Below are 27,669 nucleotides of genomic sequence, written 5' to 3'. Positions count from 1 at the left end.
TCCAAACCAAGAGCTCTGAGCAGGCAGCAGTCCTTGCTGGTGCCCACACTAGGCTCCTCTACCCATCACCTGCAGGTTCGGGCCAGAGCAGTGCATGGAGTCAGGGCAATCCCCACCCCCTCCACAACCCAGTTCTCCCTTCCCAGATGGGAACTCGAGCACTGATGAAGCATTACTGTTTTTCTTAACCCCTGCTACTTGTCATGGTCTTCCCCAAAAGTCTTCCCTGCAGGAGGGGAAGAGGCATATGATTTTCTGCCCATTTATAGGAATACCTGCCCTGGAAAAGATCTGGCAGACAGGTAAGTGTTCCCAATTGTGGGGTGTTTATGCTACTTTCCACCATGTGTGCAAGCCTCTGACTATGCATATATACAAAACCCCACATACTCAGGCAAGCCTGAGAGTCAGGTGGACGATTACCCAATTTTTATATACGAGGAACCATCTGCATCTCCAACCGTGAGTTGTTATAGGAGCCAAGATATGTGAGTTAGAGACTTAGTAAAAAGCTGCCAAGGAAGCAGGTGAGGTTACAGCAATGCAGTTTCTGCACACAGACCTTGAGATTCTGACACAGGTTACTTCTGTCTGCCTTCTTGCCTTTGTTCCGAGTCAAAGCCAGCATGTCTCTTTCAGGGTCCTACCTCGATAAGCCAACCCAACCCAACCCAACCCAACCCAACCCAACCCAACCCACGAATGGGGAAGTGACCTGATTTCATAAAGCTAACCCCAGCCAGGCACGGTGGCTCACGCCTGTAATCCCAGCACTTTGGGAAGCCAAGGTGGGCGGATCATGAGGTCAGGAGTTTGAGACCAGCCTGGTCAACATGGTGAAACCCCATCTCTACTAAAATAAAAAGAATTAGCTGGGCATGGTGGTGCATGCCTGTAGTCCCAGCTACTCAGGAGGCTGAGGCAAGAGAATTGCTTGAACCTGGGAGGCAGAGGTTGCAGTGAGCCAAGTTCGTGCCACTGCATTCCAGCCTGGGCAACAGAGCAAGACGCTGTCTCCAAAATAATAATAATAATAATAACAACAACAACAAAACTAACCCCATATTCACACCCGTCTCTTAACTCTAGGCTGTTGAGGGGCTGAACAGATGCTTGCACACCCAGTGACACTAATACTTCAGATAAGAAACTGGAATCCTCACCAAGTGCCACCCTCTGCCCACAATTAGAAAGAATCCCACTCAGACAGAGGTTGCGGTGGGCTGAGATTGCACCATTGCACTCCAGCCTGGGCAACGGAGCAAGACTCCATCTCAAAAAAATAAAAAAAAAATAAAAAATAAAGAAAGAAAGGAAAAAAAAAGAAAAGAAAAAGAAAGGATCCCTCTCATAGCTTCTAAATCACCCCACTTTCCAGACTCCCTGGAACCTATCCTTGGTCCTGTTAGGGCTGTCAGTCTCCACTCCACCCCCTGTGAATAAGGAAGGAGGCCAGGCTTTGTGGATCTAGAGAGTGAGCAGGAGCCGATCTGAGCCCAGACACGTGCTCTGACCTCCCAGCCCAAAGAACACCTGCTGTCTCGAAGAAGTAAGGACTCCAGTGTCTCGCCATTCACATGTACCATACCCTGAGAACGGTTTGGGATTTCTAGGCCTCCGGGGTTTCCTGACACATGGGAAATACATAACTCAGCTCTAGGTAAATTCACCAAATGATTCTCTGAACTCTGAAAAAATCACAACTCAATCCAGAATCACATCCCTGAGCAACAATAAGAGGGCTTGGAATGTCATGTGTCTGCAGGAAAATGAATTATATAATCTGTTTTCTTAAATACACCTCAAAGAAAAGTGGACCTTCGGTTCTATTATTCACCAAAAAAGTATCCTAGTACAAATCTGTTTGCATGTTTTCATTCCGAACTTAGAATACTAAATTCAGATGGTTACATACAAACAAGGTATTCTTACTTTGGGTCCATATCATATATGGGTTCTTGGGAAAAAATTATGAAGATAGCAAAAGAGTTACCCTGAGAAGCTTAAGGACATTCAGTTTATAATGCATAATTACATACATTATATACATTTTATAATGTATTATAATTATATAATTATATTTTATTTTTTAAATTATATAATTATATACATTTTATAATGTATAATTACGTACATTATAAAATGAACGTCCTTAAACTTCTCAGGGTAACTCTTTTACTATCTTCGTAATTTTCTTTTGTAATATTTTATGCCTTTTTAACATTACAAATATAAAAATCCCATTTCTAACAAGCTGCATCACTGTTGTACATTTTCCACTGCTGGGACACAGTTAAGCAGGCGTAAGTAAAACTCTACTCTGACTAAAATTCCTAGGAGTAAAAAACCCTGCCAAGTCCTGGTTTATGGCCCACTCACAATGATGGTCACTATCACAAAAGCTCATATAACAAAGCTGCTGATATAGACCCTCTGAACTGATTTTAGACAGTTCTGAATGGCTGAATATTTAGCAGGAAGGTATTATTTATTGATGTGGACAGAGGTGAGGTTTATACAGTAGAAATCTGTTGGCCACAGGGCAGGATGGAGGAAGGGGGCAGGGAGGTAGAGTCCCTGTGATAAACCCAGATAAATCCTTGGCCCTCCTACACCACTCTGGGCTCTTCATCTGAAGACTTGGCTTCTAGTCCTAGCTCTGTCACTGCTGTGTTCTGAGCTTCAGTTTCCTCACTTCCAAACAGACACAACAATACCTGTTCCGCTGTTTCACAGGAATTAAGCAAGACATTCAGTAAGGCTTTGAAAACACAAAGAGTGGTATCAACGTGAAGTTCAAATGTATAATAGTTGTTGAATCCAGACATAAGAGAGACATTCAAAAGGCAAATGGAAGAGCTTTCTCAAATTATCAAAGGGAGAAAAATTAGCACTAGTTGTGAATGGGCTCTAAGCTGCCACAAACCCGTTAGGATTAGGAGACACATAGAAGGACACATGGGTCCCAAGGCTCAGAGTGACCGCAATGAGCTGGCAAACCCACTGCCAATCCTGTACACTATCTGCTCAGTTGAGAATAACCCATTCCCATCACAACTGACCCTCTGATCCTGAAAATCACACCTCAAGTCCGAGGCACCTTCTATCAAACTTTGCAATGATGGGAAAAAAGTTACTCCACTTTGCATAAGAATTCATCATATTCTAAGAATCCTATTACTAAGAGATTGTTTTACAAAGCTTATTTAATAAAGCTATTGGTAGAAACCAACAGACTTTTGCAAGTGACTAAAAATCCAACAACTGTTATATGCTAGGAGTCTTCTTGTTCCAAACCAGAATTTTGGTTATGGTGTGTCTGATCAAAAGATAAATAAGAAGTGCCTAGATGAAAAAAAAAAAAGCAATAAAGTGTGCTACCCTTTACACACGAAAAACTGGGAAATAAAATGAGCATATTTCTCTCAGGTGTATCTAAAAGAAAGAGCAGAAAACAAGGGATGGGAATGAATTAGGCCAAAGGAATCAAGGTTGGAGTGACACTCTTAAGTATATCTTTTTCTATAGTTTTGACTTTGGGAACCATGTTAATGTTCTTCACCTTAAATTTTTAAAAATTAAGTCAGTAAGGATGAGATGAAGGGAAAATACCCCTAAACTGAAAGTGATTTGAAACAAACAAATCTGTAATTCAAATGAATACCATAACCAGACTGAAGGAGAAAGACAAAACTAATTCAAATAGCTCGTGAATATTTGACGACATGCTCTCAGTCTTGGGTAGGATTGGAGTGAGGGACGAACTACAAACAAATGCTGAACTCTTTTCAGTAGCTTTGTTTTTTGCAGTGATGTGGATGAGACCATTCTGAAACTATCTTAGACACATTACGGGATTTAGCCAGTGAGTACATGTGCTAATGCTGCTGGGAGCCAGAGTTCTCGCTGTGGAAGGAGGGACACAGAAACATGGAACAGAGAAGAACCCTCTGGGGACAGACTGGAATTGAAGGTATAGGTGTGAACTGATGATTTCTAAAAGATGTTTATTTTAAAGTCTGATTTCCAATGTCTGATTTTTAAAAGAGGCTGATATGTGAGTATGTGTATGTATCAATGTAAGTATGTGTATGAATATGTGTACGGAAATGCATATATTTCCTAGGTCTGCCTGTTGAAAGGACTTAGAAGCAAAGATGCTCTGGCAGGTACAAGCACACCTGGTACCCACATCTTGGTCTCTAATAACATTCCCCATTAAAAGGAACCAGGGGACTTTGGAGAACTGGGTGATTCCAGGGCAAGGGTAGGGTAGGTACAAGATGAAGAAAATAAGGAAGTGCTCAAAAAACAAAAACAAACCAAAACACATTATGGAGATATGTCATAAGGATACAGGAGCTAGAGAAGTAGCTCCTACTAGCCAAATCTTAGGAAATTTGAGCACTGAAATAACTAAGGACAGTAATAAATTATAAAATATTTTAAAAAATCAGTCCACATTTCTTATGGATAGATAACAAATGAAAAAGTAAATGAGGTAAAATTTAATATTAGGTGAACTGGGGTAAGGGGTACATGGATTATTCACTGTGCTATTCCTATTCTTGGGGTTGTTCTTTACATTTGAAATTATTTCCAAATAGAAAAAATTTGAATGCTTAGAAGATATAACTCCACTACTAACCAAATTCAAATTCATGTTATTACATATTCATTTCAGCTTACCAGCTAGACTGTAAGCTCCTTGCAGGCAGGAATGGACAATGTTGTCCATTTCTCATGTATTTCTTCCCATGTCTCTATTTCCCCTTGGCGCCACTTCATATAGGCATGCAGGAAGGCTATGTACAAAAAATTGTATCCAACAAAACAAGCCCTACTCCTACTCCTTCAGGAGGCCAGAAAATGTCCCTATAGGACAGAAAGCCCACAATTGCTGGGATCGCCCAGAAGCATGAAATGAGTGTGCCCAAACCTAGACATATCATCTGGAGCAGCCTCCACGGCCAGCTCGCCATTTTCCCTTATTGTGTTCAGGCCTCATGTGGTAGATCTTCTGTCTCTAGGTCATTAAGATATTCCCTTTTATCTCCTGGTTGAGAAGCAATTACTCAGTAAGGAATCTCCCTAACAGCCTAACAGGACAGCTGTGAAGTGTCTTATGCAGGCCTGTCTGCACACACCCATTCCCTGGGCAGCCACAGGAGCTGTGGCCAGAGCATTTCATCAGAGCTTGCTTCCCTCTCTGCTCCAGGTGACTACTGCAGACCCAGACGTCCCCCTGGTGGCATCCTACTCAGAATGTCTCACAGCTCCTTGTTGCCTCCCTCAAGGATCAAGGTCAGATGCTTCTGCCTGCCACTCAAGGCCTTCCAGCCTTCTCCCAAGTGCTATTCCAGCCTTATTCACCCATCCTATAAATGCACACCTTATACTCTGGCCACACTCTTCTCAATTCCGCAACCCTGTGAGCTTTTGTCTACAGAATTCCATCCACCTGAGCAGCCTTCTCCCATCTTTGAATCCAGTGCGCCTTTCAAGACCAAGCTCAAGTCTCATGCTTTTGGTGACACATTCTCTGGCTTACCCCATCCAAATGCATTCTGCCTGCCTCTAATTCACCAGAAAACTCTACTCATTGAGCACCAAAACATGAATACATGTGTCCCCTACCCTGGGTGGCCCCCTCAGCCTTGCAACCTAACCAGAGCCCAGAGCAACACCTTACCCCATCCCCGCTGGTGAGTGACTATGGGGAGGCAGGGGCTGCTATCACCCTCTTGTATAGACACTGAGGCTCACAGCACTTGGGCACACAAGGCCATGCAGCTGCTGAATCTACCCTAAGCACCTCAACATGATGCCTGGAAGGAAAAGCAGGAGCAGAGGAAGGAGAAGGTAGACACCAGGAGGATGAGGATCAAAACCAGGCTACAAGGCCAGACACAGAGGCTCACGCCTGAAATACCAACATTTTGGGAGGTGATGGTGGGAGGATTGCTTGAGGCCAGGAGTTCGAGACCAGCATGGGCAACACAGTGAGACCCCATCTCTACAAAATAATTTTTTTTAAGTTAGCCAAGTGCGATGGCATGCACCTGTGGTCTCAGCTACTCAGGAGGCTGAGGCAGGAGGATCACCCGAGCCTGGGAGGTTGAGGTTGCAGTGAGCTGTGATTGTACCACTGCACTGCAGCCTGGGTGACAGACAGAGACCTTGTCTCAAAAACAATCAAACAAACAAAAAAAAAAACGAAAACAGGCTTCCTGTCAGTCCGGAAAGGGGCTTAAATACAAAACTATGGAACCTGGATTACTTCTCTGTAGGCAAGGAGGAACAGACAGAAATTTGATAGGACTCCTATCAGCTTTGACAGGTGTTATGCGTGAACAGAAAATGAAAATAAGAAGAAAATGGTGCTGAGGAAGACCACAGACATTCAGTAAGCACTGGGTGATGGGTTGGATTTAACATCAATACCAATGTGGTCAAAAACACACTTCTCAGGAAGCCCCAGCTTTCTTACACGACTATTTGGAAAAACACCTATGACGCCTGTCACTGACCCCCAACCACCACCATGCTACGGTCACTGTCACCTCTGCCCTTTCCACACCAGTCCCCTGGGTCTAGCACACCAGTGTAATCATCTCCCCTCATGTGGACCTTCCTTGTCAGGGCCCCGTGACACCCCATCTGCCACATGGACATTTCTTGTCCACCTGTTCAGGGAAGAAGGACGGGCTGGGCGGGGCAGGAGGAGGGATGGAGAAGAGAGGCTGGTCCCCGGTATCTGAAGGGCTGCCATATGAAGGAAGAAGGATGCCTGCTGAGGGTCTCAGGGCACAGGCACAAGTTTTGAAATAAGACAACTGATTTCAGCACAGTTGCCCTGGGATGCAGCAACTTCCCCAGACAGGGATCCTCAGTAGAGATGGACTAATGACTCGGCAGCGACACCAGATCACAGCACGTTCTAAAGACCTTTCAGCTGCTGCTGCGACTCCAGCCTCCCCAGCACCTCCTCCACGGGGACCTGACTGCTGTGACTTAGTCCATTTTTTGTTGCCCATTTCTTTCCCTGGCAACAGCCTGGCACACTCTTGGACCTGGCAGCCAAGTAGTTTGGTGGCATTGACACCCAAGAAGCATAAGTGCTGAGTGAGTTCACGAGAAATGGCTGCAGGGCGCTCTGACGACAGAACAATGGTATGCGCCCCATACTCATCCAGCCCCCAAAAGACCTTTAGATGGAATAGACAAACACAGCAGAACAAGCCAAAATCGTCTCTGAAACAAGCACAGCCTGAGCCCACCCCACTGTGACTGCATCGCCCAGGGTCCTTCACCGGTGACTGCATCGCCCAGGGTCCCAGGAATAACCAACAGCAGCTTCAGCAGAATAAGAGCCTGCACAGCTGGGGAAAGCGACCTGGGTTTTGGCAAAACAGCCTGAGTCTCTGCCATGTCCCCTTCTCTAACAATAACAGAAAAAAGCCCCTCATTTATTTAGATTGTTCCTAGAGTCCTCCAAATGTCTTTACATTCACTGCCCCCTGGGCTGCTCACAACCTCAGTGGAAGAGGCAGGAGGAGGATTTTCACATCCATTTCACAAAGGCCAACACGGAGGCTCAATGAGGCATTGTTGCTGGCCTACATCATATGCCCAGTCAACAGGACAACAGCGTTACTAACCAGGCTCCAAACCCTACGTCCCTTCCGTGGGGCTGTGGCTCACGGGGAGGTCATGAATCAGGACCAGGGAGGGAGGACAGGGCATAAAGCACAGCTCTGCTCACTACTGCACTCTGATTTTCCCCAAGAGCCCCAACTCAGGACAGAGAAAGGTGACAGCCCCCTTTCCGCTCATCTCTCCACCTGCTGTCCCTCACTCCCACTCAGTAAGCACCACTCCAGGGAGAGAACCCCTTGCCCCAGACCCAGCCAGCCTCCATCTAAGGAGCCCCAGTGGAGCCCCCATGGGCTGGGCACATGCCCCATGTTCTGCAGAGAGGCCACCAGACACTCACATGCCCCAGGATTTACAGGCCCTGACATCCTGATCTCCGGGACCCCTGGCTCAGCCAACACTACTGGAGACAGCACGCCCAGGCTGCAGCCAGCCATCACACACAAACGGAGGTGCAGGTGGAATGGGACTGCCACAGATGCAAGAGGACACGCAGTTTGCTGTGGGAACTTTCATTTCTTAAACGTCCCATAAAATAAATGGGCCACTGGAAGTCATCTTGATTTAGATACAGGATTTTTTTTTTCTTGTGTTGCAATGCTATCTGTTTTAATTAGACCCACATAAAATTTAAACAAACAAAACACTTTGATATTTACATACACATGCAAAAAACAAAACAAAACAAAAAACCCTCGAAACAAAGCAAAAAACAACATAACCTCCATTGAAAACTGCCAAGAAAATCACTAGGGACTCAGATTTTTAGTAAAACAGAAGGCTCAGAAATTCAGAAAAAAACAAAGGCAACACTTATAAAGGCAAAGAGAAGGGGGAAGTTGAAGAAGTAACCCACTGATTTTTATCAGGGGAGTCCAGCCTTCTTTAGACCTAAATTATTTCCTCTACATAGACATAAAGGAAATGAAACAGAATGCAAACGTAGTTTGATTCAAAGAACTTTTTTGTTTAAATATAATTTCTTGGAAAGCATAAAGGTTCAGTTTCTGTTCAAGGAAACTAGGAATTTTGTAAAAAAAAAAATAACAGCAATGTGTGATGTTTCACAATTTAAAAAATTTTTAATCATTGGCACTGGCTCAGCTCATAGTTCATCAAAAGCATTGTATTTGTTCCATTTTTCCCTCAACCATGAAAAGCTGGTGATAGCCAAAGGATGTTCTCTCTGCATGAGACCAATAGGCAGAGTGGGGTGGGGAGGGATTAGGAATACAGCACCCCATAAATAAGACCTGCTCCTTTGCAGGTAATGTCTGTGGGGGGAAGACAGCTGGCCTGGGACAGCATTCTCCAGCAGCAGTCATGAAACACAGCTGCCAAGAAATGCATGGGAACCGCTGGTGGGCAAAAAGGGCGAGAAAATGGGGGTCCTTTGTTTACAAAGTAAAATATGTTGAAGGAAAACATTTGACAATCACATTTCTATTTTTACTTTTAGTTTTGAGACAGGGTCTGGGCTCTGCTGCCCAGGCTGGAGTGCAGTGGCATGCCCTCCACCTCCTGGGTTCAAGCGATTCTTGTGCCTCAGCCTCCCAAGCAGCTGGAATTACAGGTGTGCGCCAACATGTCCAGCTAATTTTTGTGTATTTTTAGTAGACAGGGTTTCTCTATGCTGGCCAGGGCAGTCTCAAACTTCTGGCCTCAAAGGATCCACCCTCCTCAGCCTCCCAAAGTGCTGGGAAAACAGGCGTGAGCCACTGTGCCCAGCCAGGGTTCTTGATGCTTTCATTGACATAAAAGACGGTGATGATGTTTAAAACAGTTTTCATCTTTTGGGAAGATGAATCATTTTCAGAGTCGGTGTTTCCTAGCTTTTAATGACTAGGTTGAGTTATCCACCATGAACAGAACACAGGAATTAGCAGCTGGGCCACCCTGCACAGACCAAACCTAACTGTTTACATGTGGCACTTAACCCTGAGCAGGAGAGTGCGGTAGGGATGGAGTGAAGGAATGCACCACCTATCTGGTCATGTCAGATCTCTCCTGCCTCCTTTCTGACCTCTTCCCCCTTGAACTCTGTACTCTAGACATCCTAAAGTTCACTCAGTTCCTCCAAGGCATGGAGCTCTTTCAACACCAGGCCACTGTGCATGCTGTTGCCTGCATAACCCCTCCTGCTCTTCCAGATACTATCCCACTCGGCTGGCTCAGGACATAAAGACTTTTCTCTACCTTAGATTCCTCCAGATTAGAACTTTGCTTTTGCAGAATTTACTTCACAGTCCTGCAATTGGTTTTTCACTATTTTCTTTAACTTACCAGACTGTAAACTCTGTGAAGGAGGGGCTGTGTCTGTCTTATCTTTGTATACTGGTTCCTTATCACAAACCCTGGCCATTAGTAGTTGCTTGATAAAAATCACCTAAATAATTGCTTTCACAGACATGGACTTTACACTAATGAGGATCAAAGACATACAACTTTGGGCTTTGTACTGGGTGTATTTGGCCACAGTGCATATGTAACTTCAATCACCTAAAACTACACCCATCGTGCCATTGATAAACAAAAACAAGCAGGAGTCTTGTATAAGCCTTAAAATATATATATTATATATATATAATATATATAAATATTATATATATATTATATATATAAATATTATATATATAAATATTATATATATATTATATATATAAATATTATATATATATTATATATATAAATATTATATATATATAATATATATATAATATTATATATATTATATATAATATATATATAAATATTATATATAGTATATATAATATATATATAATATTATATATAGTATATATAATATATATATAAATATTATATATAGTATATATAATATATATATAAATATTATATATAGTATATATAATATATATATAAATATTATATATAGTATATATAATATATATATAAATATTATATATAGTATATATAATATATATATAAATATTATATATAGTATATATAATATATATATAAATATTATATATAGTATATATAATATATATATAAATATTATATATATTATATATAATATATAATATAAATATTATATATATTATATATAATATATATAAATATATATATTATATATAATATATATAAATATATATATTATATATAATATATATAAATATATATATTATATATAATATATATAAATATATATATTATATATAATATATATAAATATATATATTATATATAATATATATAAATATATATATTATATATAATATATATAAATATATATATTATATATAATATATACACACACACACACACACACACAGAAATAAAGTATTTCAGGCATCTGAGTATGAAATATGCCTTCCTTTCACTGTATGTCCTTGTTTGAGGATAGAAGAGCTTCTCTCTCTTTGAAGGGTTAGTTTCCATGGCTACAAAAGACATGCCAATGCTTCTAGTAGAAAATTTTTCCCAATGAAGAGAATCCATGAAGGTTGCATGCTAAAAGTTACAGACTTTGTTTCAATCTTTTTAAAACTTAAACATGTTTTAAGAGGTATTCTTCAATTGGGAGGCCGAGACGGGCAGATCACCTGAGGTCAGGAGCTCAACACCAGCCTGGCCAACATAGGGAAACCCCATTTCTACTAAAAATACAAAAATTAGCCAGGCGTAGTGGTGTGCACCTGTAATCCCAGCTACTTGGGAGGCTGAGGCAGGAGAATCTCTTGAACCCAGGAGGCGGAAGTTGCAGTGAGCTGAGATCGCGCCATTGTACTCCAAGAGCAAGACTCCATCTCCCAAAAAAAAAAAAAAAAAAGAGGTATTCTTCAAAACCATGGGCTCTCTTTTCTGCCATCACTCTCTCTGAACGAAACAGATCACTTAATCACATGAGCCAAACCAATATCACCACATATCTTCATGACAGGTTTCAAATACTGCTTAAGAAGTCACTTCATAAACACACTCTGCTAGACTTGTCAGATTCCGGTTTTTCAAGAAAAAATAAGGAAGATGTGCACATGAAGTCTGGCTTGGGAGGGTGGCAGAACCACCTAAAATGAACACTTTTGAAGGCACCAGCAATCGCAGGGCATGTGCTACTGACATGTCACTACAGTTTGCTGTGTGAAGGGCCTGGTTACACTGCCAGAATAAGCTCGAGGCTGGATCTGCTGTTCAGAGCTGCTAGGGGTTCCCACTGTGGAGGAGCACTGTGGACCCAAGGAAGGGGCTGAAATTGAACCCCCTACTGGCATATCCCCAAAGCAGTCACTGTAGGAAATTCAGCCCAAATCCCACTCGCAGGCCACGGAAACCACCCTGTGAGCTGCATCTAGAGAGGAGAGGGATAGAGGAGATCCCCCCGCAGGGGGAGTGCCCACTGAAAGGCACGGTGGGTGGGAAGTACCTTCCCAGAGCACCCAGACTTGGCTGACGGAGAACAAGGGGCAGAGCACCACATCCCAGGGCTGGGCTCAGAGACTGAGAGATCCACCCTCCAGCAACAGGACCCAAAAGGACCACCTGAGCTCAAATGAGACTTGTCCAAAAGCAGATTCAAGAGGAAAACTAAACCAATTTCTCTGAAGCCTCTGTATCCCATTGTTCCACTCAGCATTGGGTAATTAATTTCAGGAAGAGAAAACAAAAACAAAAACGACAAAGCATAGAGCTTTGAGAATACAGCAGCTGAGGATGTACGAGAACAGACCCAGGCTGGGAAGACAGGGTCCCACAGCGGGTTTCCTCTCACCAGACTTAGAACCAGCTTCCAACTGACGAGAAAAGCAGCTTCAGCTCTGGAGACAGACAGACCTAGATTTAATTCCTAGTTTAACTACTTACTAGCTGTGTAAATTTTGAGAAAATTGATAAACCTCCCTGAGTCTTGATTTCCTCATCTGTAAACTGAGGCAAAGAACACTTGCCTCATCAAAGTAGTGGAGATGATTAAAATAAACTGAATAAAGCACAGGATTATAAGCAATTAAAAAAAATCTGGCCGGGTGCAGTGGCTCATACCTGTAATTCCAGGGCTTTGAGAAGCCAAGGCAGGAGGACAGCTTGAGGCCAGAACCTGAGACCAGCCAGGCAACATAGAGAGATCCTGTTTCTACAAAAAATAGTTTTAAAATTAGCTAGGCATGGTGGCATATGCCTGTAGTCCCAGCTACTTGGGAGGGTGAAGTGGGAGGATTGCTTGAGCCCAGAAATTTGAGGCTGCAATGAGCTACAATCGCAACACTGCACTGCAGCCTGGGTGACAGAGCAAGACCTGTCTCTGTAAAAAATATTTTTAAAAAGAAAAGAAAAAAGAAAAATTCTCTCATACAATCCACATCCCCAGACTTGACAATCAAAATCCAGAGACCTCTTCTTATCTGAGAGGCACGAGCCACAACAAACTCCCACATCTATACCTTCACTTCCATCTCCACCTCTGCACCTCCGTGCAGACCCCATCCCTGCAGCCCCCAGCCCCCAGCCCCCAGCCCCCAGGCTCTCCTAACTCCACTGCACTCTGGGAGGTGCCAGCTTTACCTTCCAGGCACAGCTGTCAACCATCACCTTATTCCAAACACTCTGACAGCTCCCGCAGCTTAAAGAAAAAAAAAAAAACCCTGCCTCTCTCAGTGGGTACTCCCAACTGCACATCTGCTCTGCCCACTGCTCACCAGCCAGCACGGAGCACCCTGGCAGCCTCACCATTGCACTCATTGGTTCCGACAGGCAGGAGGCACCAGGTCCCACTCTCCTGACAACTTGCTTCCTTTCTTTACCATCCTAACGAATCCTGTCCATCCTTCAATGCCCAACTGGAGCCCAGCTTCCTTGGGTGAGGCCCTCTGACTTGCCAACCCTCTGCTGTGCTCCTAGGGCATACTGACAGATACAGGTTTGACGCTAAAACATCCTTGACTGATAGCCAAAGGGGGACAGAGTGCAGCTGCTGGAATCCACACTGGGCCCTGGAATTCTTGGCATGTGTCTGTGGGCCTGTTTGTAAGTAATAGTTCATGATTCAAGGACAGGTGGGCCTCTGGGGACAGTACACCTCTCAGCAGGTGGTGTGCTCTCACTCATTGACTTAAAATCCTTCAGACACAGCAACGGTCTCCAAGACTCAGAGGCCCAAAACTGCCAGCAGGCAACTTAAACCAAGATTTATTTTAAAGCAGAAATTCGAGGGAATGATGGGTTCACTGTGGATTAATGTTTCATCCCTGAACCCAAAACCAAACTCATGACAGTCAGACTTAGAGAAATCAGGCTAATGCGCCAAGTGCCGCTCCAGGTCTTGGAAGGATGTGAGGCCCTGGAGACAAGTGCAGATAAACATCCAGACTGCAAATGAGATGACTTTTCCAGCTCACAGAAACGACCTCCGAGAAGGAGGACACAACCAGGCCAGTGTGGAGCTCCCACATACTTGGAAAGGCCTTCCCGTTTATCCAGGCCCTTCCCATCCATTTCTCTCCTTGGTTATTAGGATGGCTCTGTGAGAAAAGTCAGAGATGGGGTGCTCCAATTTTAGGAAGAAAAAGCCTTGATTTGGAAACGTGAAGTATACTGACCAAAGAAGTCATGCCTCTATAAGTACAGAGCCAGCACACAGGCCAGCACTTCCGACCCCTGCCATTGTGCTCCCCCCACTACAACAGAGAAACCAGTAATCCCTCAGCCAGCAGAGACCCCACAGGCCAGGGTGGCACAGCTTGCAGCCAGATCACTGCCTCACCCCAGCTGGGCGGACCTCCACCCAAGGCCGAGTCTGTGGAGACTGAAGCTTCCAACAGCCCCACAGGAGCTACTATGAATAAGGCTCTATGAGTGCTCATGTACCAGTCATTTTGTAGACATAGATTTTCATTTCTCTTGGGCAAATACTAGAAATGGAATTGCTTGGCCATATGGTGAGTATATGTTTAACTTTATGAGATACTGACAAACTTTGCTAAAGTAGTTGTATCATTTTATGTTTCTATAAACAATGTATGAGCATATCAGTTGCTCTGTACTCTTGATGACACTTGGAAATAGTCTTTTTGATTTTAGCTATTGTACTATCTATGTAGCAGTTTCTTAACTTGCACTTCCCTGATGGTTTATGATATAGAACATCTTTAATGTGTACTTACTGGCTACTCATATACATTCTTGTGTAAAGTATGTTTTGCCAATTTTTGAGTTGTTCATCTATTATCTAGTTGTTAAGAGTTCTTCACATATTCTAGATACACAGATGTAAGTGTTGTATTTTCTCCCAGTGTGGTTTCCCTTTAAATTTCTAGTCTTTGAAGAGCAGAAATCTATTTAGAAAATATTTATATGTTTAGCTTTTTAATTAGATCTATGATTGATTTCAAGTTTAATGTTTGTGTCTGGTATGACCTGAGCATCACACTTTTTGCAGACACCCAGTTTCTCCAGCTTTTTTTTTTTTTTTTTTTTTAACTAAAAAGAGTATCCTTTCTCCACTGAATTATCTAGCACCTTTATCAAAAAGCAATTGAACATATAAAGGAATTTCTGAATTTGTTATTCCATTCAGTTATTCTAGTCATCTATCTTTATGTCAAACATTGTATTTATTACAGCTTTAGAGTAAATCTTGAAATCAGCAGTATAAGCCCTCCTTCTTTATTTTTTATGATTGTTTTCATTAGAGGTCATTTGCAATTATATATTAGTTTTAGAATAAGCTTGTCAGTTTCTAAAAGAAAGGCTATTGAGATTTATAAATGGGACAACATTCAATGCATAGAGAAAAATGGACATCTTAACAATATTGAGTCTTTCAATCCATGGGCATGGTATATCTTCATTTATTTAGATCATTGTAATTTTACTAATCAGTGTTTTGTAGTTTTCAGTGTAGAGGTCTTCCATATCTTTTCTTATATTCATTCCTATTAGGAATGCTATTATAAATAATTTTTGATGGTAATTTTTTTAAATTTCATTTTCAACACCTGCAGCTTGTATACAGGAATAAAATGGAATTTTGTATACTGACTTTGTATCCTGTCACCCTGCTATACTCACTTATTAATTCTAGCAGGTTTTTGGTTCAATTATTGGGACTTTCTATGTAGACAATTATGTCTCTAAATAGAAATAGTTTTTTCTTTCTTTCCAATCTTTCTGCCTTTTATCTCTTTGTCTTACCTTCAGACTTTCAATAAAACATTGAATAAAATAAGAGAGAAAAATGGTTACTTTGTTCCTAATCTTAAGAAGAAAAGATTGAGTCTTTCACCAGTAAGTATGCTGTCAGCTATAGTTTTTTTTTTCAGGCTGAGGAAGTTTTTGCATATTCTTAGTTTGCTGAGAGTTATTAGAAATCGTTATAGAATATTGTTAGTAATGTCTGCATTTACTGAGGTGATCGTATGATTTCCTCTTTCATTCTATTAATATGGTAAATTATTTGATTTTCCAATGGTGAATCAACTTGTTATTTCTGGTATAAATCCCACTTGGCCATGAGATATTATTCCTTTCATCCTGCTATATTCTATTTGCTAATATTTGAGAATTTTTGTGTCCAAATTAATGAAGGACACTGTGCTTATTATGTCTTTGTAAACTTTTGGTATTGAGATTTTGGCCTCATGAGTTGGGAAATGCTCCCTCCAACTTTACTACCTGAAATAATTTCTAGGGATGGTATAATTTTTTTCTAAATTGGCTGACATAATTCACTTTTGACCTCATCTAGGCTTCTAATTTTCTTTGAGAGAAGGTTTGCGATTCTGAATTCCATTTAAAAAGGCAAATATAGGACTCTCCCAATTTATTTCTTGGTAGGCTGTGTATTTCAAGGAACTTGCCTGTTTCTCCTAAGTTACCAAGTTTATTCTCTTATTATTTTAATGTCTGTAATATCTGTGGTATCTCCTCTTTCATTTATAAAACTGGTAATTTGCTCTTTTTCCTTTTTTGATTAGTTTTGTTAGAGATTTATCAATTTTTATTACGCTTTCCAAATAACTTTATAATTTGTGTTTTCTATTTTATTTACTTCCGTTATTCTTTTTTCTACTTACCTTGGACTTATTTGGTCTTCTTTTTCTAGATTAGTAGATGGAAATGTAGAACTACTGAGTTTAAACTTTTCTTCCTTACTGATATAGCTATAAATGTCCCTCCAAGCACTGCATTCAACGGATCATACAATTTCCCAGTTGGATTTTATCAGTTTCAAAGTATTTTCTAATTTTTATTATTTTTTGAGTTATAGGTTATTTAATTTCCAAACATTTGGGAAGGTTTATAAACAGCCTGTTATTGGCTTCTGTTTTAAATCTACTGCCATTAGAACAAAGATACTTTGTAAAATTTCAATCGAGAGGTAATGAGACTTTCATGGCCAAGATATGGTCTATGTCGGTGAATGTTCCACGTGCTCTGAAAAGAATGTGTATTCCACAATTATTGAACACAGTATTTTATAAATATCAATTAGGTCAAGTTGGCTGAAGTTATTAACCAATCTAAATATAATCTAGATATTATCTATACTTGCTGTTTTTAACCTAGTAATTATTGAGAAGGAATGATAAAAATTTTCATCTATGTTTCTAGATTTATCAATTTCTCCACTTAATTTTAACAACTTTTGCTTCATGTACTTTCAAGCTGTATTTAGGTGCCAACACATTTAGGATCATTGTGTCTTCTCAGTGAATTGACCTTTTTATGAGCATAAAATGTCTATCTCTGAAATGTCCCTATTTCTGGAAATGTTCCTTATACTAAAGTCCAACTTGTGTGGATTAGTACAGTTCATCCATTTTTTATTTTTAATCCATGTCTTTGTAGCATCTTAAATTTTTATTTAGTCTGACAATTTCTATCTTTTAACTAAAATGTTGTGTACATTTTCATCCAATGCAATTATTGATATTACTGGGTTTGTCTACCATCTCATTGTTGGTACTATATGTTCTTTGTTCCTTTTTCTTCCTTTTCTGACTTATTTTGGATAATTTAGCACTATTTAATATTCCATTTTATCTCTTCTTTTAGCTTTTTAGTATCCCTTTTAAGTCATTACTCTGGAGATTATCATATGCATCCTTAAGTTCTCAGTCTACCATGAATTCATATTATTTCAAAATGTAGTAACTTTATCACAGTGAAGCTCCATTTAACTTCCTTCTATCTTCTGCGTATGGTTATCCTATAATTTACTTTGACCTGTTACAGTTCCCATAATACCTTGTGATTACTTTAAATTATCTTTTAGAAAATTTAGAAATGAGAAAAAATCTTTTATCTTTGTTTGCCATTTTGATGTCTTTTTTTGTTTGTTTTTTTTTTTGTTTGTTTGTTTGTTTTTGACAGAGTTTCACTCTTGTTGCCCAGGCTGGAGTGCAGTGGCATGACCTCAGCTCACTACAACCACCGCCTCCCAGGTTCAAGCGATTCTCCTGCCTCAGCCTCCGGAGTAGCTGGGACCACAGGCATGCGCCACCACTCTCAGCTAATTTTTTGTATTTTTAGTAGAGACAGGGTTTCTCCATGTTGGTCAGGCTAGTCTCAAACTCCCCACCTCAGGTAATCCGCCTGCCTCAGCCTCCCAAAGTGCTGGGATTAGAGGTGTAAGCCACCGTGCCCGGCCATGCTCCTCGTTTTTAAAGCGGACATTTAATGTTTCTATCTGGTATTATTTTCTTCTAGCCTGAAGAACCTCCTTTAACATTTCTTAGAGTGCAAATTTGTTGGTGACCAATTCTTGGATTTTGTTTACCTGAAAGTTTTTCTACTTCCTTCTTTTGTGAAGGGTATTCTTGCTTCATACAGAATCGTTTTTCCTTTTACCTCTTTGAAGATGTCACCCATTGCCCTACGACTTGCACTATATCTGCAAACAAGTAAATGCATATTCTTATTATTTTCTCCTAGTATGTAATGTGCCTTTTCCCATTTGCTTTCTGTTAAAATTCTCTGTATCTTTTACTTTCAGCCACCTAAATTTGATGTGCTTAGCAGTGGTTCCCTTTGTGTTTCCACTGCTTGAGGTTTGTTGGGCCTCTTGGATCTGTTAACTTAGTTTTCAATACTTGCAACATGTTCAGCTTTATTTATCTTAAAATTTTTCTTCCTCAATCTCTTTATTCTCCTGTGACTCCAATTTCATATACACCAGATTGCTTATTGTTGTTTTAGAGATCACTAAGCCCTCACCGACTTTTTCTGCAATGTCCAGTCTACTTTTTTCAGATATTGTACTGTTTCTATTTACCTACTGAGATTTACCTATTCCTTTATTATGTCCATCTTTTCCTTCAGTTCCTTAAACAGGCTCATAGTAGTGACTTCAAAGTCTTTGATTATTAATTGCAACATCTGTCATCTTTTGTTTCTATCGACTTTTCCCTCCTTGATCGTGAATATTTTCCTGCTTCTTTTCATGTCTTATAGTTTTGGGTCATGAGGAAAAACATTCTGGGAACATCTGAGTTTTGATCTCTTCCTTTAATGAGTGTTGATTTTTGTCTTTTTGACAGGTGTTTAATTTATTGGCCATTTCCCTGATCCTTTTGAAGCTTGTTTCTATGCTTTTTAAGTCGGGTCTAGAGTAGGCTTACTCAAGGGCTAAAGTAGCTCCAACCCTAAAGCCTGGCGTTTCTGAAGTCTCAGTACCCAATGTATTCAATTAGGTCCTTCCACTACAGCTGAGCAGAACCATATACCTCCCAGCATGGAGAGATTTCCAACCACTTACAGCATTCTACTAGCTGTTCTCTGCCTGGCCTCAATAAGTATCACCTGGCACAGAAGCAGCTTAGCATATGGTCAGATTTCAAAGAACCTCCACTCTGATTACTGGAGCCCCTTCTCTGCATACTTCTCACCCGTACTCTGCCCTGAAAATCCCAGCCATCTTAGCAGCCCTGAACACTGTTCTTTGACCCCTCAGCAAATAGACCATCGTTCTCTGCTGGGCTCTGCCTCTCTGCCATAATTCTAAAACTGTCTCCAGGCAGAAAGCCAGGACAATTGCGGAGTTTACCTCATGTGTTTCCCTTCTCGTAGGGATTGCAATCCTGTATATCCCATTTCCATTTTCTGAAAATAGTCGCTTCCTATTTTTTGCCCAGTCTTTTGTAGTTGCTTATGGTGAAAGGTCCAGTCTGGTAGCACTAGTATGTTGTGGCTGGAAGCAGATTATATGAGCCTTAAATTGGTCTCTCTACATCCATTTGTGTATCCATCCAATCTATTCATATTACTGCAGCCACAGTGATTTTCATATGCAGATTTTCCCAACATTTTATTAAGAAGAATTTCAAACATCCATAAAAGTAGAAACAATTATACAATGAACACCCATATGCCTACCTCACCTAGATTCCATAATTAACACCTGCTACCTTTTTTTCTTCTTTTTTTTTTTTTTTTAAGACAGGGTCTCACTCTGCTCCCCAGGCTGGAGTGCAGAAGCATGATCATAGCTCACTGCAACCTCAAACTCCTAGGCTCAAGTGATCCTCCTGTCTCAGCCTCCTGAGTAGCTGGGACTATAGGCACACACCACATTGCCCAGCTAAAAAGACTTCTGTTTTTTTTTGTTTGTTTGTTTTTTTTTACCAGAGACAAAGCCTTGCTATGTTGCCCAGGCTGGTTTCAAACTCCCGGCCTCAAGCAACCCTTCCACCTCACCCTTCTGAATTGCTCGGATTACAGGTGCAAGCCACAGCACCCAGCTGCTACATTTTCTTTATCGCCTATCTCTGCATCCCCCTATCCATCTATTAATTCATCTTATCTTTTTGAAGCATTTTAAGGTAAGTTGAGGATATGAGAATACAGCATAATTTTTAGAAAATGTGAATTTGAATATCACTCCCTGCTTAAAATTCATCCATGCATTCTCTTACCCTTCAGCTAATGACCAAAACCTGCGACATAGTCTAAAGGTCCTATGTGACCTGGACTCTGCCGGCCAGTCTCTTTCCTTTCATCTGACTTCATCTCCAGCTCCCCCAGTTCCTGTCACCCTAGCTTCGTTCAGTTCCTCCAGCATCCTCTGCTCCTTCCTACTGTACCTCCTTTCTGTGGGTTTTCTCTTGACTAGAATACCCTTGTCCCAGCTTCTTGTCCCACCTTGCCTGGATATGTGGACTACTCATTCTTCACTTCCGGGATGCTCCTACCCACTAAACTGACAGCAGTTGTGCCTGTTAAACCATCTCACAGCACATGAACCTTTCTTTCAAAGCATTTATATGAGTTTGTAATTGTCATTTTGGCCTCCATCATTAGATATAAGCTTCACGAAGAAAGAAACCATTTCATTCCACACTGTCACTGCAGTGCCTACACGGTGCCTACATCCCACCACCGTAAACCCGGTGCCTACACAGTGCTTACATCCCACCACCATAACCCTGGTGTCTACACTCTACCACCATAACCCCAGTGCCTACATCCCACCACCATAACCCCAGTGCCTACCTGGTTCCTATATCCCACCACCGTAACCCTGGTGCCTACATCCCACCACTGTAATCCTGGTGCCTACCCAGTGCCTACATTCCACCACTGTAACCCCAGTGCCTAGCAGGGCACTTGGCATACATCTACTACTGTGTAGGAACTGAAAAAAAATTCATTAAATGAATAAGTCATTCTTAGGAAGTTAAGAGAGAGGGAGAAAAAAGGATCCAGCAGGATTTTCTGCTTCTTATTCGTCTGTGATATCAAATTCAACTGCCTCCAGGCCAAGCACAGTTGCCCTATTTCCAGAGAGCTGTGGAACAATGTCATCCGGAAAGCCCTCCAAAGACAAAACTCCATGGTTCTCCAATGCTCTTCTAGCAGCCGATCTAAATTCTCATAAGACTGTGGATCTTTATGTTCATTTGAGTCTCAAAAATACAGCTCTGAATATCAAAGCTGTTTTGTTTTTTCCAGAGAAAATCTCTTTAATAAATGGTATCAGTAAGGGCTTAAAACCAACACCTCATTCCATGCCTCTCATCTCACACACCAGGGCAGTAACAGTGGCTCTCCTTTGCTCTGTGGCACCATGAATGCTGTCTCATATGGGTGGAGAATACTTAGGGCTAGGGCTTGGGTGCATACATCTGTTGAAATATTAAAATGAAATCCAGAAAAGGAGCTGTTGAACTTTAACAAGGAAGAGTTCCCTACACTATAGATCTACTGGTCTTTGTATACCAAGCTGCCCTGCAATACCAATATTTGATCCCTGTAAAAGCAATTTTACCATCCTGTAAAAGAATATTACACAAAAGAGAAAAAAAGCATAATGTTGACAGTAGCATCTTAGAGACAATCATCAATTTGTTTCTCACAAGCCAAATTATTAAACTCCTAAATATCCCTTTCATTGTAAAAGTAATGGCAATTGTTAATGCCTCCAATTGAATAGGGACCACAGGAAAATTATGGCTTTAATTTCAACTATTAAGGTAGCAACAGCTTTATAAAGAGCTGGGTCTGTGCATGAAAGCACTGTAATGAATTCTCTTCCCCTAGGATTTGGGATCAACAGATTCAACAGCCTCCCCTGCAACACTAATACCCTCAACAACCTCCCTCTTCTAACCTGCACATCAACAACCCAGAGCACAGGTGGAGGGGGAACTGCGGACAGAGAAGTCAACTCAGCACACAGCTCTCCATCTGCAAAACGAGCGTCCAGGAGGGCACATGTGGCCAGAGGTGCCTCCTGGGTCCTCAGAGGTCTTTCTGTACATTATTAAAAAAAAAAAAAAAAGAACTTGGTCAGGAACAGATGATAGCCACAGCTGACAAGTGAGAGCTCTACTGAATCTGTTGCTAGCGCCTGGCTGCTGTCCACTGCTGTTGCCAGGGAAACAGACGTCAGCTTGATGGAAACAAGGATCAGCGAAAACTTTCACTTACCTCGTTTCCACTGATCCCGACAGCCATTTCTATGGAAACAGTAGCTGCGAGCCAGCGGCAGAGAGGTTACCACTCACTTGTTAATGTCAGGTGTGGCTACCAGCCTGTGCACTTCAGGTACCATGGTACCAACAGCACCAGGATCCAGCTGTCAGCTACCCCCAACAGCTGTTAACTCTGCAACAAGAAAGTTCAGTGTTCAAAAGTATATATAAATGTTTAGCTAGGTTCTTTATTAGAAAAAGGAAATTTAGCACTCTCATTTAAAGCCAAATCAGAGCTTAGTTTCTTGTTCTACCAAAGCCAAGCCACGTGAGGGTACTGAAGGACCCTGAATCTTTCCGGCACCCTAACCTCATCATTCAACTCCATTCACAATATTACTTCATGGTTCAGAAAAGGGGACATCCAACTGTGAACAAATCTTTCACGTATTAGCCTCTTCAAACCAAAGACAAATCCAGCTAAATGTGGGGAAGTACTTTGCTACAAGTAATCATTAAGTGTGTCTTTAGCATTCTGTCAGCTTAATCATCACTACAACACATAGGAAGTTATTTTTTAATCATAAGAACTATCTACAAAGAGTCCTCCCCTGTCCCTTTTAGACTGGACTTCCGTATGCCTTAGTAGCCACTGCCAAAAATTCTCTGTTGGCCAAGATATGGAATTAACTCACTATTGCAGTACAGTTTTATTCTGAATATGGTGACAAATCATGCCGATATCCTGGCTACCCCAGGACCCCAATAACAACCTTTTCAATTTTGTAAGCAATTACACTACTCTTTTACAAAGCAGACGTATCAGAGGTATATATATTGGAGGAAATTCAATTGTCCATTTTCTGTCTGTAGATGCTGGCAAAGTGTTGAATGAGAGAAAAATCTTTTTTTTTTTTTTTTTTTGAGATGGAGTTTTGCTCTTGTCACCCAGGCTGGAATGCAATGGTGCAGTCTTGGCTCACTGCAATCTCCGCCTCCCTGGTTCAAGTGATTCTCCTGCCTCAGCCTCCCAAGTAGCTGGGATTACAGGCATGCGCCACCATGCCTGGCTAATTTTTGTATTTTTAGTAGAGACAGGGTTTCACTGCCTTAGTCAGGCTGGTCTCAAACTCCTGATCTCAGGTGGTCCACCTGCCTCGGCCTCCGAAAGTGCTGGGATTATAGGCGTGAGCCACTGTGCCTGGCCAAATGAGAGAAAAATCTAATCTCAGTCATGAAAAATGTATAAGAATGCCTATTCCCAGAGGATATGTCTCCAGTTAGAAAATATTCACAAGTAATACAACTACTATCTATTGGTGTGTTTTGCCTCTTGAGCCACCATTCAAGTGGAAGAAATCAGAGATTGTCTGGCTATTACTAGTATGAATTTAAATGGACCAAACCTGATTCCACTATGTAAAATTCTGGTATAGTCAGTCCACAGTACACTGGCACCGGCACCACCTTCCCTCTTCACATTCTCCATCCCATGAATCTTTGCTTTAGGAAACCAAAGCTTCCTAAAAGTAGCCATGCCTGAGTCTTTGTCTAGGCCCCTGGTATCCAATTGGCCAGAATGGGATGTAGGAGGCGAGATTCAAAAACATAAACTAGTTTGAAAATTGCCTTCAGTTTTCTATAATGCTTCACTTCATCCATGTTCCCTTAAACTTCTAAAGATAAATAGGCCTATAGTAATACAAAATTGGATTGATTTAAAATGATACCTGTGATCTGGTAGGATCTGGAACTTACTAGAACACCAAGAATACAAATTAATTGGTATGATTTTGAATTTATAGACCTGGGCTGGGTTTACATTCAATTTTATGTCATAGAGTGGGTTTAATATAACAATATTTATTGCCTAACAACATACAAGATCTACTTAACAAAGTATTTCAAATATTTTTCATAAGTTGTTGCCAAAACCAAAGGTTTGAATTCATAGGCGAATTATAAATGATTTTGATCTATTCTTTAAAGCAAGCCCAGGAGGGGGTTTATGTAGTAATATCCTTCAGTCAGCAGTAGCTTATGTCATTATATATATAATAAAACATTTTAAAAATATAACTTGGGCTTTTCACTAACACAGACCTATCTTGGCCAGCTATTATTAATTAGTTTGAAAGGAATGAATTGATTCGATTCTTTTCTTGCATCAAATCCAGGAAGAGATGCACCCTTCCTGAACTATCATAATTTCAATAGGCCAAGCCCTCTACATTCTTCAGCTCACTGAGTCCTCACTGAACTTCACGAAGCTGCTACTGTGATGAGCTGCATTTCACAGATGAGGAAAGTAAGGCTCAAAGAGGTAAGTAACTTGCCCCAAATCTCACAACTGGAAAAGGTAGAACAAACATTCAAGACTTGGTTGTCTGATTCTAAAGCTGGTGTGCTTAACCACTATGTAATAGAAATGCCGTTCCCCTCAATTTGTGCAAAAAAACATTGTCAAATATATAACTTTAATAACAATGATTTAGACCTGCATAATACTTTGCAGCTGACACAGTGCTTCCACATTCTCCAGAGCCACCTCTTGGGTGACATTGAGTACAACGTTGATGTGTGTGTAAAGTGTGGCCACCTGCTGGGAAATCCAGAAAATGCTACACTCCAGAATTTCCAAAGAGTACCCTGCACCCTTCCCATCTAACCCAGTGAGGGGAGTGGGGGATATCCATGGATTTAAGATAAGGATATGTTAAATTAGAAAAACCCTTTATGTATTTTTAGAAGCACTTCTACAGTCATTAGCTGATTGAAAACCACCCTGTGTGGGAGACGGCAAGACAGGATATCGCTGATATCCTGAAGGACAAAGAGACCGAGGCTCAGGGTAACTCAGTGAAGTCCCAGAGTGAACGCAGGACTCCAGCAGGACGGAACCCAAGTCTTCCAGCCCCCTTCCTGGGGGTTGGAGCCACATCCTGGGAGCCTACGGCGTCCCTCATCTTGCAAGCTCAGACACCGCCACCATAGGGATGGCTGGTGGCAGGTGGGCCCTGAAATGGAGAAGGAGGCAGAGCCAACCAGCCTACCACCCATGACCCCCATGGTCCCCCTGGGAATCTAGCATGATTCTAAAGATGAAAACCTCAAAAGGGAGTTCAATTAACAATTTGAAAAGTGAAAAATTGCCAAACTTCTAGAAGACCACGTGTAATATGTCTGAATTGCAGACTTAAAGAAGACATTCTTGCCAATTCCTGGTCATAATGGGAGCATATCGTCAATGACAACTTAAGGTTAAATTGCAACATTAGACATAGACATTCTCAGCCCCTCCCACAGAGCACTGTGATCAGAGATGGAAGTATTCATCTATATTCATGCATGGCTGCATAGGGTTAACAGTTCATAAACTTCATACTTACCTTGAGGGAAAAAAGACTCTGTTATAAAACCAAAGATTTTCCCAAAGCATCAGTGTTACAACACTTTACAAATAAACACCAAATCCAATGTGCAGATTAAAGTCTGTTCAAGAATACAATAGGATGGCATGGCCACACACATGACGGAGCCAAGGAGCAAAAACAGATACAGGTATTTCCAAATGGCTGACAGACTTGAAGACATACAGCACCATCTAACATTTCCTCGTGAGAAGGCAATCACATGGTCTCGACCAGCCTTTCTAAAATGAGGGCGTTTTAATTCAGTGCTTAGGGGATTACATTTGTGTTGGTCTGACAGTCCCTCAGGGTCTATGCAACACAAATTGTCTTCCTCTCAACATTTATATCCTTCTGGTTTTGCAGTACCTCTAGTGTTCCCTTAAAAAATTATGAAGACTCTTGAGGCTAAAATTTTAAAAAAACAATAATTTGCTTAAACAACAACAAAAATATCAATGGGAAAGTAAGAGGGGAGTAGCAGGCAGAGAGGGAAGGTGGTGGTTGGGGGGGCGGGGGGGCGGAGGGGCGGAGGTGGAGGCATGCCAGCCCATCGTCAGTCTCCGGGGGAGATGCCTCCTCATCTCTCTAGGGCAGCTCACAGAGCCTCTTGGTCTGCACCTCTACTGAATATGTGCCCTTCTGCACTGCTTCAAAATGGGCTACCCCATGAGGTAATGAAGGCCTAAGCACAAGGCTGCTGTCTGTGTCTGAGACATCCTGGCACCCCTCGCCTCTGGACCAGAGCCGGGCACTCTACAGGATCTCAGGAAATACTGGCCAAATCAGGAACAAAGCTGCGAGGCTGTGCTTTGCAGACATGGTTCTGCCTTTACCCAAACCAGCCCTACCGGAGGCCTTCTGGGGGAGTAGAGAGGAGGTCATGTGCAGCCTCTAGGGGTTTGAGCAGCCCGCACTGACAGTTAAAAATCGCTGGGAAGTCTCGGGTTTTCTTTTATAATTTCATGTGTCATTTCCAGTCTCCTCCATCAGGGATCTAAGTTTTGTTTTGATGAAAAAATATTTTTTAAAAAAATTATTTCCCCCCAAAATATATTTCAGTAAACTGGTTGTTCCATGAAGGAGTGTACCTTTTTTATCCTCCAGCTTTGGGTACCGCCCACGGAGTTGCAGGTTTAATCCCCATTTGTGATAGTGGGAAGCCCCCCCGCCCATCTTTTTCTCTTTTCTTTTTTTAAGCACCTCACGATCTGGCTCCTGCCTTTACTTCATCATGTCTGCTGGGGCAACGGTTCCTGCCTGGGAAAGCTAAAAGATAAGGGATGTCACTGGCACTGTTAAAATTAGTGGTTTCCATGGCCTCCGTCAGTTTAGCTGGGTTTAGGAGACATGAGGCGCCAAGGAATTCACAACAGGATTGCTGTTAACCTTGTATAGAAAGCTCCTGTGGCAAAATCAAATGCGATGTTATTTCTCCAGGAATAGACACCACCCTCACATGTCCAACCCCAGCCTAAGGCCACTGAGGTTTACTAGGAGAAAGACACTTCTCACGTTGAGGTGGAAGGGCCGGAGGCTTGAGGAGCCACTCATCTACAGGAGGCGGCTCAGGCAGGGGAGGGTGATGTGGCCCCATCCCAGGCTCAGCCCCCACTCCTCTCTCTGGGGGGCACTGGCCCCTGGGCCAACTCTACATAGGGACTTCCTGTGACAGTATGCGTCCCCTGGTGTGGAACTGACTACATTCAGTCCAGGGCAGGTTTAGGGGAAGATGCAGA

At 41.7% G+C, this 27,669-nt stretch overlaps 1 protein-coding gene across 6 annotated transcripts in view; it reads right to left on the bottom strand.

Moving 5' to 3' along the window:
- The window catches only part of CACNA1D (calcium voltage-gated channel subunit alpha1 D), a 319,566-nt gene that overhangs the window by 111,210 nt on the left and 180,687 nt on the right, over nucleotides 1-27,669 (bottom strand). The window lies entirely within an intron of this gene.

The sequence above is a fragment of the Pan paniscus genome, chromosome 2, assembly GCF_029289425.2.
Source record: "Pan paniscus chromosome 2, NHGRI_mPanPan1-v2.0_pri, whole genome shotgun sequence".
Lineage (NCBI taxonomy): Eukaryota > Metazoa > Chordata > Mammalia > Primates > Hominidae > Pan > Pan paniscus.
Note: the sequence above shows the minus strand (reverse complement) of the source record. Positions and strands in the feature narration are given on the sequence as shown.